The sequence below is a fragment of the Macrobrachium nipponense genome, chromosome 41 (genome assembly GCF_015104395.2).
Source record: "Macrobrachium nipponense isolate FS-2020 chromosome 41, ASM1510439v2, whole genome shotgun sequence".
Classification (NCBI taxonomy): domain Eukaryota; kingdom Metazoa; phylum Arthropoda; class Malacostraca; order Decapoda; family Palaemonidae; genus Macrobrachium; species Macrobrachium nipponense.
In genome coordinates this window covers 33,411,000-33,423,024 of record NC_061102.1, presented here as the reverse complement: position 1 = coordinate 33,423,024, position 12,025 = coordinate 33,411,000, and positions in this window count along the sequence as shown.

The window sequence follows — 12,025 nt, the reverse complement described above, 5'->3', positions numbered from 1 at the left end:
TTATTGCCTAACACTTTTGAATTTTGATTGAATTAATTTTCTTGAATTTTGTGATAAATTAATTTTGATTTAATTTTACTTAATTTGATTCAAGAATTAATTAAACTTTACTTTGTTTTCAAGTAACAGTAATTTTCCCTGATATTGTGAATTTCACTTATAAATTTTGAATTTAATAATAAATTTTTGTATTTAAAATTTTTATAAGTGTTTTCTTTATCTTACACCAGTATAAGTATATATAATTATGATTATATTTATGTTAGGTAGAAACATAGAGTGGTAATTGATTTGCTTTCCTTCAATTTAATTGAAGTGACTTAGAACCAGGGAAGTACTTAGACTTCTGAAATCAGGGAAATACTTAGAGTTTTGAAAGTTGTTGATGGAGTGATGCCCTTGATTAATTTAATTACTTACAAGATATCACACCGGTTTGATGAACTTAGTCTGATTTTCTGTAATACTGGTAAGTGTTAAGGGATCACTGTTGCCTTTAGTGTATTCAGTCGTTTAAACGTGTTATGAGGGTTCAGGTGTTTGGCTTTTGGTGAGGTAATATTTGATGCAAGGTAACCAGATACTTGGCACTTCGTAACATTATTTAATGGTGCCCAGAGACCCGGGAAAGCAGATTTCATTATCACTCTAGAATATACTGGTGGTGTTAGGAATATATTTTGTTAGGAGAGTGACCATATAGTTTTGTTTTGCATTTATTGTATTGAATTGTAAATTGATAACTTAGAGGAAAATGGCTCAGTTCAATGTTCAGGAATTTTTAGCAGCTCCTTCCGTCCAAGTTTTGTCTGAAACCACTCTGTCTAGTGGAGCGCTTTAGCAGAGGCATGTGGTGGTTATGTGTCTACTAGTATGGTAAAGGCACAAATAAGATGTATTGCTATGGAATCATTGATAAACTCTGGTAGAATAACTGATGAAGATGAGTTAGAATTGGCTCAAGAGTTGTTAGAATGTAGCACGTGCTGATCTCATAAATAAGCAAGCAGAAAAGAAAGAGAAAAGTGATGCAGAGTTAGAGCTTAGACGCATTGAAGCAGAAGAGAATTTGATTAAGCTAAAAATGCTTGCTGAAAGAGAGAGAATGCAAGCTGAAAGAGAGAGAATGCAAGCAGAAAGAGAAAGAATAGACAGGTAAAAACAAGAAAGAAGAGAAAGAGAAGAAGAAAAAGCAGCAGAAGAGGAAAGAGAAAGAATAAAAGAGGAAAGAGAAATCGCAAGACATGAAAGGGAAATGGAATTAATAAGAGCTAGATCCACATTACCTGTAACACCGTCTAACCCTAACCAAGGTAATCAAGACCTGTTATTTGATGTAGTGAGAGTACAGAAGTTAATCCCTAAGTTTACTGAAGAAGCTCCAGATGAGTTTTTTGATCACTTTGAGAAAGTGGCTTCAGGTATGGGATGGCCAGAGGATAAATGGTCAGTTTTGCTACAAAGTGTCTTGATTGGTAAAGGGAGAAGTGCTTATCTAGCCTTAACAGCTGATCAGTGTAAAGACTACAAGGTACTTAAACACAGTGTGCTACAAGTTTACCAGATGACCCCAGAGTACTACAATGAGAGATTCAGAAATTTAAGAAAAGATGAGAAGGGAACCTTCTTAGATTATGCTTACAAAGTGAGAAGGTGTTTCAAACGTTGGGTAGAAGCTGCTAAAGTTAAAACTTTTGATGAGTTAGAAGAGTTACTTGTTCTTGAACAGTATCTTAAGGGAATTCCTGAACATATAAGAGCCTATTTAAGAGAGAGAGAAGTGAAGAAACTTGACAAAGCTGCTACCCTTAGTGAAGATTACAATATAATCAGTAGTAAACGTAATTACAATGTCAAGTACCAGAGTCAACAACGCCCAGGTTTTAAGTCTTATCCAAATAATAGGAACAAATTTAATGGGAAACCTTCAAGTGATACTACTAAGAGTACACAAGGTAATACAGCTCAGCAAATTAATGTGAAATCCTCATCCAGTTTTTCAAGACAGTTACAGAAACCTAATGTTGTCTGTTTCAAGTGTGGAAGAGTAGGACACTACAGTCAAGAGTGTTACCCGGAATCAACAGCAGTCAAAACCAGTTAGTCAAGTTGTGAAACAAAACTACGAAGAGCAGTGTGGGAAAGAATCAGACTCCAGACAAGAATGAAACTAAACAAGCTGAATGTTTAGCAACCAGTGGAAATGTTACCTCAAGCAGTGAGTGGTTAAGCAGTGTGGAGGCTTTTAAGCCATATATCTATGAGGGTATGCTGTCAACTCAAGAAGGAAGTATGCAGGTACCAGTCAAGATATTACGTGATACAGGGAGTAACCATAGTGTGGTAGTACGTGGTTCTCACCCTCAGTTGGAGAAGAGTCTCACAGGAGATTCAGTTATTTTGAAGGGTATAGGAGGAGAGGAAGTAACTCCTATATGCCGCTTACACCTGTCATGTGAATTGGTGACAGGGAATGTTGATTTTGCTGTAAAGGACTCACTAGCTGTGGAAGGTATACATGTTCTGTTGGGGAATGAAGTTGGTGGTGTGCCATTTATTCCTTGCCCTGTAGTGACAGACAAACCATTGAGGATTAGTCCTACAGAAGAGTTGGAGAAGAATAACCCCCACCTGTTTCCTAGTTGTGTAACTACCAGAAGTATGAAGAGGACTACGACTGTAAGTGAAGAAACTGAGGATTTACACACCCAATAAGGATCAAGTGAAGGATCTTTGTGCTTAGAAGAATTATTCCAGGGAAGTGAAGTTTCCCATAGTGCTGACCAAGAAGAGATTTCCCAAGAAGATGAAGACGATGATGACAACGAAGAAGAAGAACCTGATGTTCCTGAAGAGACTCCGAGTAGTCAAAGTGTTGCTGAAGACAGTAGTGAAACTACAGTAAGCTGAGTTAGCAGATATTGAGAATTCAACCTTTGAAGTTGGTCAAGTGACAAGAGAGAAGCTGATGGACTTGCAGAAGAAGGATGCATCGTTAACTGATTTGTTCTTCAGAGTTGTTGATCGAGAAGAGATGCAACAAACTCCTACCTGTTACTATCTGAAGGAAGGTTTGCTGATGAGGAAGTATAGACCTACAGATATACCAGGAGATGCTGTATGGGGCGAATATCATCAAATTTTGATTCCATATTCATTGAGAAAGCAAGTGATTGCAGTAGCTCATGAGTCTGGACATATGGGAATCAGGAAGACTGTGGAGAAGATCATGAAATATTTTTTCTGGCCTGGACTTCACAGAGATGTTAGCAGGTTTTGTTGTGAGTGTCATACCTGCCAGATAGCTGGAAAACCGAATGAAACCATCAAGAAAGCCCCCCTACAACCTATAGAAGTTAAGAACCCTTTAGCAAAGTGATTATAGATATGGTTGGACCATTGCACGAAGACAAAGAAAGGAAATGAGTATTTGTTGACATTAATGTGTCCTGTGACAAGGTATCCAGAAGCGATCCCTGTTAGAAACATATCTGCCAAGGTAGTTGCTGAAAAACTTGTGGAGTTTTTCTCAAAGTTTGGAATACCAGAAATAGTACAAAGTGACAGAGGAACAAACTTTACTTCAAAGTTACTCCAGGATGTGATGAACTTATTAGGGGTGAAACAACAGTTATCAACCGCCTATCATCCAGAAACTCAAGGTGCCTTGGAAAGGTTCCACCAGACATTGAAAAGTATGCTGACAAAGTATTGTTCTGAGTCAGGAAGAGAATGGGATGTTGGTTTACCATTAATGTTGTTTGAAGTTAGGAATGCTTATCAAGAAAGTATGGGATGTTCACCTAATGAGATGATTTTTGGAAGAGAAGTGAGAGGACCGTTGAAGATTCTTGCAGAAAATTGGGAAGAAAATCAAGAGGAAAGCCAAGGAGAGTATGTAAAGAACTTAAGGAAGAGGTTGAAAGAGATTAGAAAATTCTCTTTAGAAAACTTGAAAATGAGTCAAGAGAAAATGAAAAGGAGATTTGATGCTAAGGCTAAGCTAAGAAGTTTTAGTGTTGGTCAACAAGTGTTAGTGTTCTTACCTGTCAAGAGATTTCCCTCACTAATAAATTTCAAGGTCCTTACAAAGATAATTCAGAAGTTAAGTGATAGAACTTATGTGATTGAAACACCAGAAAGAAGAAGAAGACAAAGGAAGATACATGTGAACCTCTTGAAACCTTATTTCTCAGAAACTAAAACTGAAACTGTGTCAGTAACCCAGACAACTTTATCTACAGAAGACGATGATGGCTACGAATTGGGAGCTGCAAGCAAGATGAATAATTCTTCAATTTTGGGAAAATTTTGGAGGATAAATTGAAACATCTGAGTGTTGAACAAGGTGAAGACTTAAGTGACGTAATTAGAAGTTTTCCAGAAATTTTTTCAGATGTGCCTAGACGTACTGATCTGACCAAGCATGAAATCAAGATTCAAGGAAATGGAAAACCTTTCAAGCAAAGAGCCTATCGCTTATCACCGTATCATCGAGATGTTTTGAAGAAAGAAGTTGAGTATTTGCTGCAACATGGATTAGCAGAACCCAGTTCAAGTCACTTCAGTTCTCCATGTGTATTAGTGAAGAAACCAGATGGTTCCTTTAGGATGTGTACTGATCATAGGAAGCTGAATTCTATCAGTGTGGCTGATAATTATCCTTTGCCTCTTATAGATCAGTTACTTGATAATATTGGGCAAGCCAAGTTTGTTTCCAAGATAGACTTGTTGAAAGGATATTATCAAATTCCCTTAGATGAGAATGCGAAGCTGCTGTCAGCTTTTATTACTCCTTTTGGACTATATCAGTATACTGTTCTGCCGCTTGGTCTGATGAATGCACCCACAACATTTCAACGAGTGATGGATCAACTGCTAGGATCAATAGAAGGAGTAGGTGTATACCTAGATGACATCGTGATTTACTCTACAACGTGGGAAGAACATCTGAAGATTCTGAAGAAAGTTTTCAAGAAACTACAAGAAGCAGGATTAACAGTCAACTTAGAGAAGAGTGAGTTTGGAAAGGCAACTGTACAGTATCTTGGGTTTGAAGTTGGGAAAGGCCTTCTTGCTCCAGTAAATGCTAATGTAGAAGGTATCCGTAAGGCTACCCCACCTACTACCAGGAAACAGCTACAGAGATTTTTGGGGATGGCTGGTTTCTATCGTCGTTTTTGCCCAAATTTCTCAGCCGTAGTAGCTCCCTTGACAGACTTAACTAGTCCCAAAGCTAAGTTTATTTGGACTCCAGAGTGTCAAGAATCCTTTGAGAAGGTAAAAGCCATTTTAACTTCAAGACCAGTACTTCAAGCTCCAGACTTCGACAAGAAATTTGTGATACAAGTTGATGCGTCAGACTGTGGTGTTGGAGCTGTTCTACTTCAAGAAGATGAAAATAATATCTACCATCCTGTATGCTTCATGTCTACAAAATTGAAAAAACATCAGAAAGTATATTCGACAATTGAAAAGGAAACTTTAGCCTTAATCACTGCATTGAAAAAATTTGAAGTGTATGTGAATAGACCTAGGAATGAAGAAATATTAATATTGTCAGATCACAATCCACTGTCATTTTATCCAGAAAATGAAAAATCACAAATCAAAGACTGACCAGGTGGTCTTTGTGTCTGCAACAGTATAAGCTTAAGAGTGCAGCACATTAGTGGCAAAAACAATGTAGTTGCTGATTATTTATCTCGTTGCGAATCGTTGGATTCAACACCGTGATAAAAAATCTTCTGGGGGGAGGTATATTATATTTTGCTACTTTCAAAATGCATGTTTCCCCTCTTTGAAATGCCTTGTAGATTGTGTAACATTTTTTCAGATTCCTAGATAGCTTAGAATAGGATGTTTTAGAATGTGTGTTCAGATTTCGCATTAACATCTTGTAAAAGAATATATATATAACGTAAAGAGAGAGATCCTTGTCTTTTCAAAGCTGCAAATGTTTAACTTTTATGTCAGCACTTTAAGATTAGAGTCTGCGAGATCCGTTTGCTTCCTGCTCTGTCAGCGCGTTTTGATAGCGAGCTCGTTGTCATCAAAAACATGTCAATCTTAATTATCGTTTACCCTCCGTTTCAATCGGGTACGTATCTGTTGAGCAGACTTGTATGGTACGCGTTATGCTTTAATCAAAGCCCACGTGCATGTTGCACATTATGTGTGTAAGATTGCGTCAGATTTCAGAACTTTCGAGAAGCTTTCGTGCCTAGAACGTTTTGAGACATCTGCTCTGTCATTTCCGCAAGGAAGAGTATTCATTCGATCTTAAGACCTCGAGGCAGTAGATCTCCCTCTCTCTCTCTCGCTCTCTCTCTCTCTCACTCGACATCGAGATTTTATTAACGTAACGTAAATTTGGACACTCATAACTTGTGAGAATTCTATATTTGATATTTCTTAGAATTTATTTAGTTTATTTAATTTCTTTTGTGGAATCTGAACAAACATTTCGTAACGGCACCTGGGTTTTTTGTGAAAGTGTAATATACAAGAGAAAGAAAGAAGTTGGTATACCAAAAAAGGTAAAGTGTGTTATATTTTTATTAGTTGCAACTAATAATGGATAGGGAGTGTGTTTAACTGATAACGGATAGGAATTGTGTTTAACTAATAATTGATAGGAACTGTTGTCTGTTACGAAGGTTTGGTAAAAACTGTTGGTTACAGTGTTTTGAATGAAAAAGATTTACACTTTTACACATTGCTGATATTTTTTGTGTTTGTGTCTGTTCCATTGTTTGTGCACTTATTTTTCATTTTCTTATTGAAGTGTGTCTTTTTGTTTTATATTTTCATTTGCATTCACAATTTAATTGACTTAGTTATTTTCATTGCTTTATCATTGCACATTTAATTAAATTTAACACTTGTGAATTGATTTGCATTTACTTAGAATTCTTTTCAAATTTTATTGTTGTTTAGCACTTGTGAATTAATTTTAAATTTTCAGTTATTGCCTAACACTTTTGAATTTGATTGAATTAATTTTCTTGAATTTTATGATAAATTAATTTTGATTTGATTTTACTTAATTTGATTCAAGAATTAATTAAACTTTACTTTGTTTTCAAGTAACGGTAATTTTCCTGATATTGTGAATTTCACTTATAAATTTTGAATTTAATAATAAATTTTTGTATTTAAAATTTTTATAAGTGTTTGCTTTATCTTACACCAGTATAAGTATATATAATTATGATTATATTTATGTTAGGTAGAAACATAGAGTGGTAATTGATTTGCTTTCCTTCAATTTAATTGAAGTGACCAGGGAAGTACTTAGACTTCTGAAATCAGGGAAATACTTAGAGTTTTGAAAGTTGTTGATGGAGTGATGCCCTTTGATTAATTTAATTACTTACAAGATTACCTCACACCTGTTTTGATGAACTTAGTCTGATTTTCTGTAATACTGGTAAGTGTTAAGGGATCACTGTTGCCTTTAGTGTATTCAGTCGTTTAAACGTGTTATGAGGGTTCAAGTGTTTGGCTTTTGGTGAGGTAATATTTGATGCAAGGTAACCAGATACTTGGCACTTCGTAACAATATATAAATATATATATATATATATATAAATATATATATATATATATATATATATATATGTATGTATGTATGTTTCAACATATTCTGTAGTGATTTGCCAAAGTGATTTAAATCATACCATTCTTTTGACATGTACTATTTTAACGACGATCTAAGTAAACACAGAAACAGATCCAATTGCCAAGAGAAGAAAACTAATTACGTAATAAACTCTCGGTTAATTTGTGGAAGGGAGAGGAATATCATTACTATAATAATTATCCTATTCAAAGTGGGTCAACATTCGTATGGAAAACATAGAGGACCATTATCTGATGACTTTCACGACAAGTTTTCTCAAATGGTAATGCCTATGTATGAAATAGAAAAGAAAAGAGAGAGAGAGAGAGAGAGATAATAAAAATGATATATACGAAATCTATATTAGCGAATGATGTCCTTCATCCTTTGTCTAGAGATGATAGGGATATAACTTTGAGCCTTTCCTGGCAAGTCTTTCAAAACCCTTCATTTAGACTTCCTCGAAAAGATCAGCGTAAAAAGTTTAGGATTGTTAAATGCGAGAATACTAAGAGGGAAATTAAGTTGTCGTCAGTCCTGATCTGCCAGGATCACCAGAAGCTTCGGCCTCAGACGCATCATCGCTGATTCGATTCCTGGCGAAGTCGTCTAATCTTTCCGCGTTTTATCTTCGACAGAAATTGCAAAACCTGAGACTTATCTGCTTAGCACCAAAGACGGGGAAGGATGCAGCCGGTGAAAAAAAGAACTTCATAAAGTAAAAAGGACTTGATATTGAAGTACAACGATCGAGGGATGAGATTTCTGTTACGGAGAGACTTAACTTCCTTAATTTGAAAAATCTCAGCCATACGTCACATTTATTTTTCTTTCTTTTACAAAATTAATGCTCTTTTCGATGTTTTGTCTCCTACGGTTTGTCCTGATGCGCTCAGTAGCCTATGATGTAGGCACCTTTCGATAATTTAGGGACATTGAATTCTTACCCTCTATCATTCCTTTTTCGTCCCATTCTTTATATTTAATTCATTTGCTCATTGAATTCCTGTGCGAAATTAACTTTTTTTCTTTTTCTTGCATGACTTGCACGTCAGCGAAGTGATGTTTTACAGTGATTTTTTTTTTGTTTTGGAAATTTCTACTCGCATCTTTGTGTCAGATTTGTTGATTAATTTCGAAGAAGTAAGGCAGTGAATTTCAAATTTCAATGGAATTCTTTCTTTATAAAATATTAAGCATATTTTATTATCCAAATATATATATACATATATACCATACACACACACCACACACACACACATATATATATATATATATATATATATATAATATATATATATACCATTACACACACACACACACACACACACACACACATACATATATATATATATATATATATATATATATATATATATATATATATACATATACTTCTCATATTCTGCGCACGAACAAATTTCCACATTGTATTGGAAACAGAATCGCTACTACTGTCTCATAAGCAGATTGAACGATGTTTATGAATGCATTTGACTCTCTTCAACTGTATCACTGCCTTTACAAACTTGCATCGAACTGATTTTAAGGATGTATTGAAACCACCCCAAACTGCTTCGAACCTTAGCTTGAATATCAACTGGAATCGATTCACATTCAGAAAAATTTTAATTTTCTTTTCTCCTTTATCGGACGTGACTGTTGTTAATTAATTGATAATTTCGCTGCTATTAGAGATGGATATCTTATGAATCAGAAGGAAACGTATATTTGGTTATTAATAGAACAATAAGTTACTTTTACTAACATACGATAAATATATGTTTATAGTTTTGATGGTACTGCTCAACCTTAATCTTAAAAAAAAAAAAAAAAAAAAAAAAACTCGTTACCACTCTTAAATATCTGGTCGTCGCGGCAGCTTTTCCTAATAATAGTCGGAAATGGTATCGTCAACATTATAGTTGATATGACTCAAAATTCAGCAAACATGAGAGAGAAAAAAAAAATCTGTAAATGAGATGCATTTTGGAAGAAGATAATCACTGACTTTTTTTTTTATTAGCAAAAATCTGGGGGCCTTTTTTCATTTTCCTTATTTACTTTATCATTACTTTTTCATGACTTACTTTTTCATTACTTACTCTGTGCCATCCCCCAAAAATTCATAATTTTCGTCCGAATCGCGCGAGCAATTGCCGTTATTTAATCTAATTTTCTTGGCTCACAAGCTTCGACTCGCGCGGCCATAAATCCGGGAATCGTTCAATCTCTGGAATCCCGCCAAGTGGCGGGAATGGCTTCGGTTTGTTTGTTGTTCCACTCTCCTTTCAGCATTCCGATTTACTCTCTGGACTTGTGGCGCGGTTGGGCGTTTGAACGTTTGTGTCTTTCCCTTTCGGCTCCAAGAACACTGGTGTGTTATGGCGATATGAGGGCGTTGGGTTCACGGAGGCACTTTCACTCAAAGGGCTAAGAAAGAGAGATGCCCAGAAAGAAGAACTTCAAACAATAACGGGATCAAAAAATGCAAAACAGAATGCTGAATACCTCTTGAACAAAAAGGATTTTTTCTTATCCACCCGAAATATATAGAATTAATTTAATGAAGAGGAAATCACAAGGTGAGAGTCTGTATACTTCCCTTCGATTTTTCTCTCTCATAACTCCAAAGGCAAAAAGTAGTGACGATATTTCCCGAATACGAACGGACGAAAACATTACACACACCAATGAATACTCCACGTGAGTTAATAAACGAATTCATATCTGCTATCCTACTGCAGTTATTAAAAATAAGTTAGAGCAACTGCAAATGCTGTTGTCAAAGTAATTAACAGCAGCACTGCAAGAATTGTCAAAAGCATTAGGCAAGTCAACTGATAATTGAAATTCCCGTTTTCGAAATAAGATGATACAGACGAAAGAGCAAATTGATTAAGTTTTAATTAATTTGCAGGGAATAGAGACCCAGTTACGTGGCTGAGTGAATGAGAGAGGAACACTACAGTAAGATTAAGAGAAAAATTAGGAGAAAATAAAGGATCAGAAAAAAATGGCATTAGTTTTCACACCCTCAGTGAAAATAATTTTCGGTTATTAAATACTGTAATGTGTGTTTTTTAGAAGGAATAAAACGGGTTTCCAAAGTAGAAGGTTTTTCTTCGATAATGCTATATGCGAGAATAATTCAAAATAATCGAACTTGAAACTGGATTAATCGAAATAATCATTAGAAATGGGGGACGGAATCACTTGTTAACCAGATATGGTAAAGCAACGAATGTTTAATTGGATTGCTCAGTGTCCGTGTTCTATAGTGCAATTTAAACCTCGACCATATTTACCAAATGACTACGAACATACGCGTATTACAAGGACTTTTGCATTTGCAAATCTACACCACTACTTCAATTCCTGTAAGTTACATCACATGTTATGGCAAAGTCAGTTACTTTCTCCTAACCCTATTTCTTCTATCATCCCCTGCTACCCTGTACTTCCATAATTACATCTGCGTTACTTTCCGAGTGTTCATTTAATTCTCTATTTAAATACGAGTGTTCATCTAATACTCTATTTTAATCTTCTAGGCTCTCAATGCTGATCTTAACTCTTGGCCTATTTTTCACATTAAGACCTTGCTTTCCTAAGCAATTCTGATGGGCACTTGCCCTAGAGCAAAAATTGCCAGACAAAACTATAATTCATCTTACCCACTCTTTCCACAGTATTCATTTGTCTTGGGCAAAAATATCTAGACACCATTTCTTCGTTCATCATTATTCCCACATGAGAAACTGTAATGGGACCCTCCCCTAAATGCATTATCTTAATCCTTTACCTTTACACACCACTTCCAGCATTACTCTCCATTTCTTCCAACAACTCTTCCAGGTTTTATACATAATCCCCACTCTCGCGTTCTCATCTGGACGTTATTAATTTAACCAAGTCCATCCACGACCCAAAACCGCTTCTGAAAGTTTTAAAGAATCCCTTACCCACCGGAACATGAAAAGTAAAACTGATTTACCGGGCAAAGATCAAACATGAGGAAACTAATGTATATTCAAGCCCAAAGTATTTGACATTTTACGTCAGTCTGCGTACACCAGAGTCACAAACACACACATATGCTCACACAAATCCTCCTAAGATTCCAAATTTCACGGTAAAACAGATTTTCGACATATCAACCACAATCTCAACATCCTTGTTGGATTAAAGTTTTTCTTTGAAAACTTTACACATTTTTAGTTAATGGACGCAGGTAGGTAAAGTTTTGTGTATTTCATCTATCTTCCAACGCTGTAGTTCTAATAAGTACTATGGTAACTATATATACAGCAAGTCCTGTAACTCACTCATACACCATCCTTCGAAAATCCCTCAAAACTCCATAATATTAGATGCGGGAGAATTCTCTAAATCAAGCTA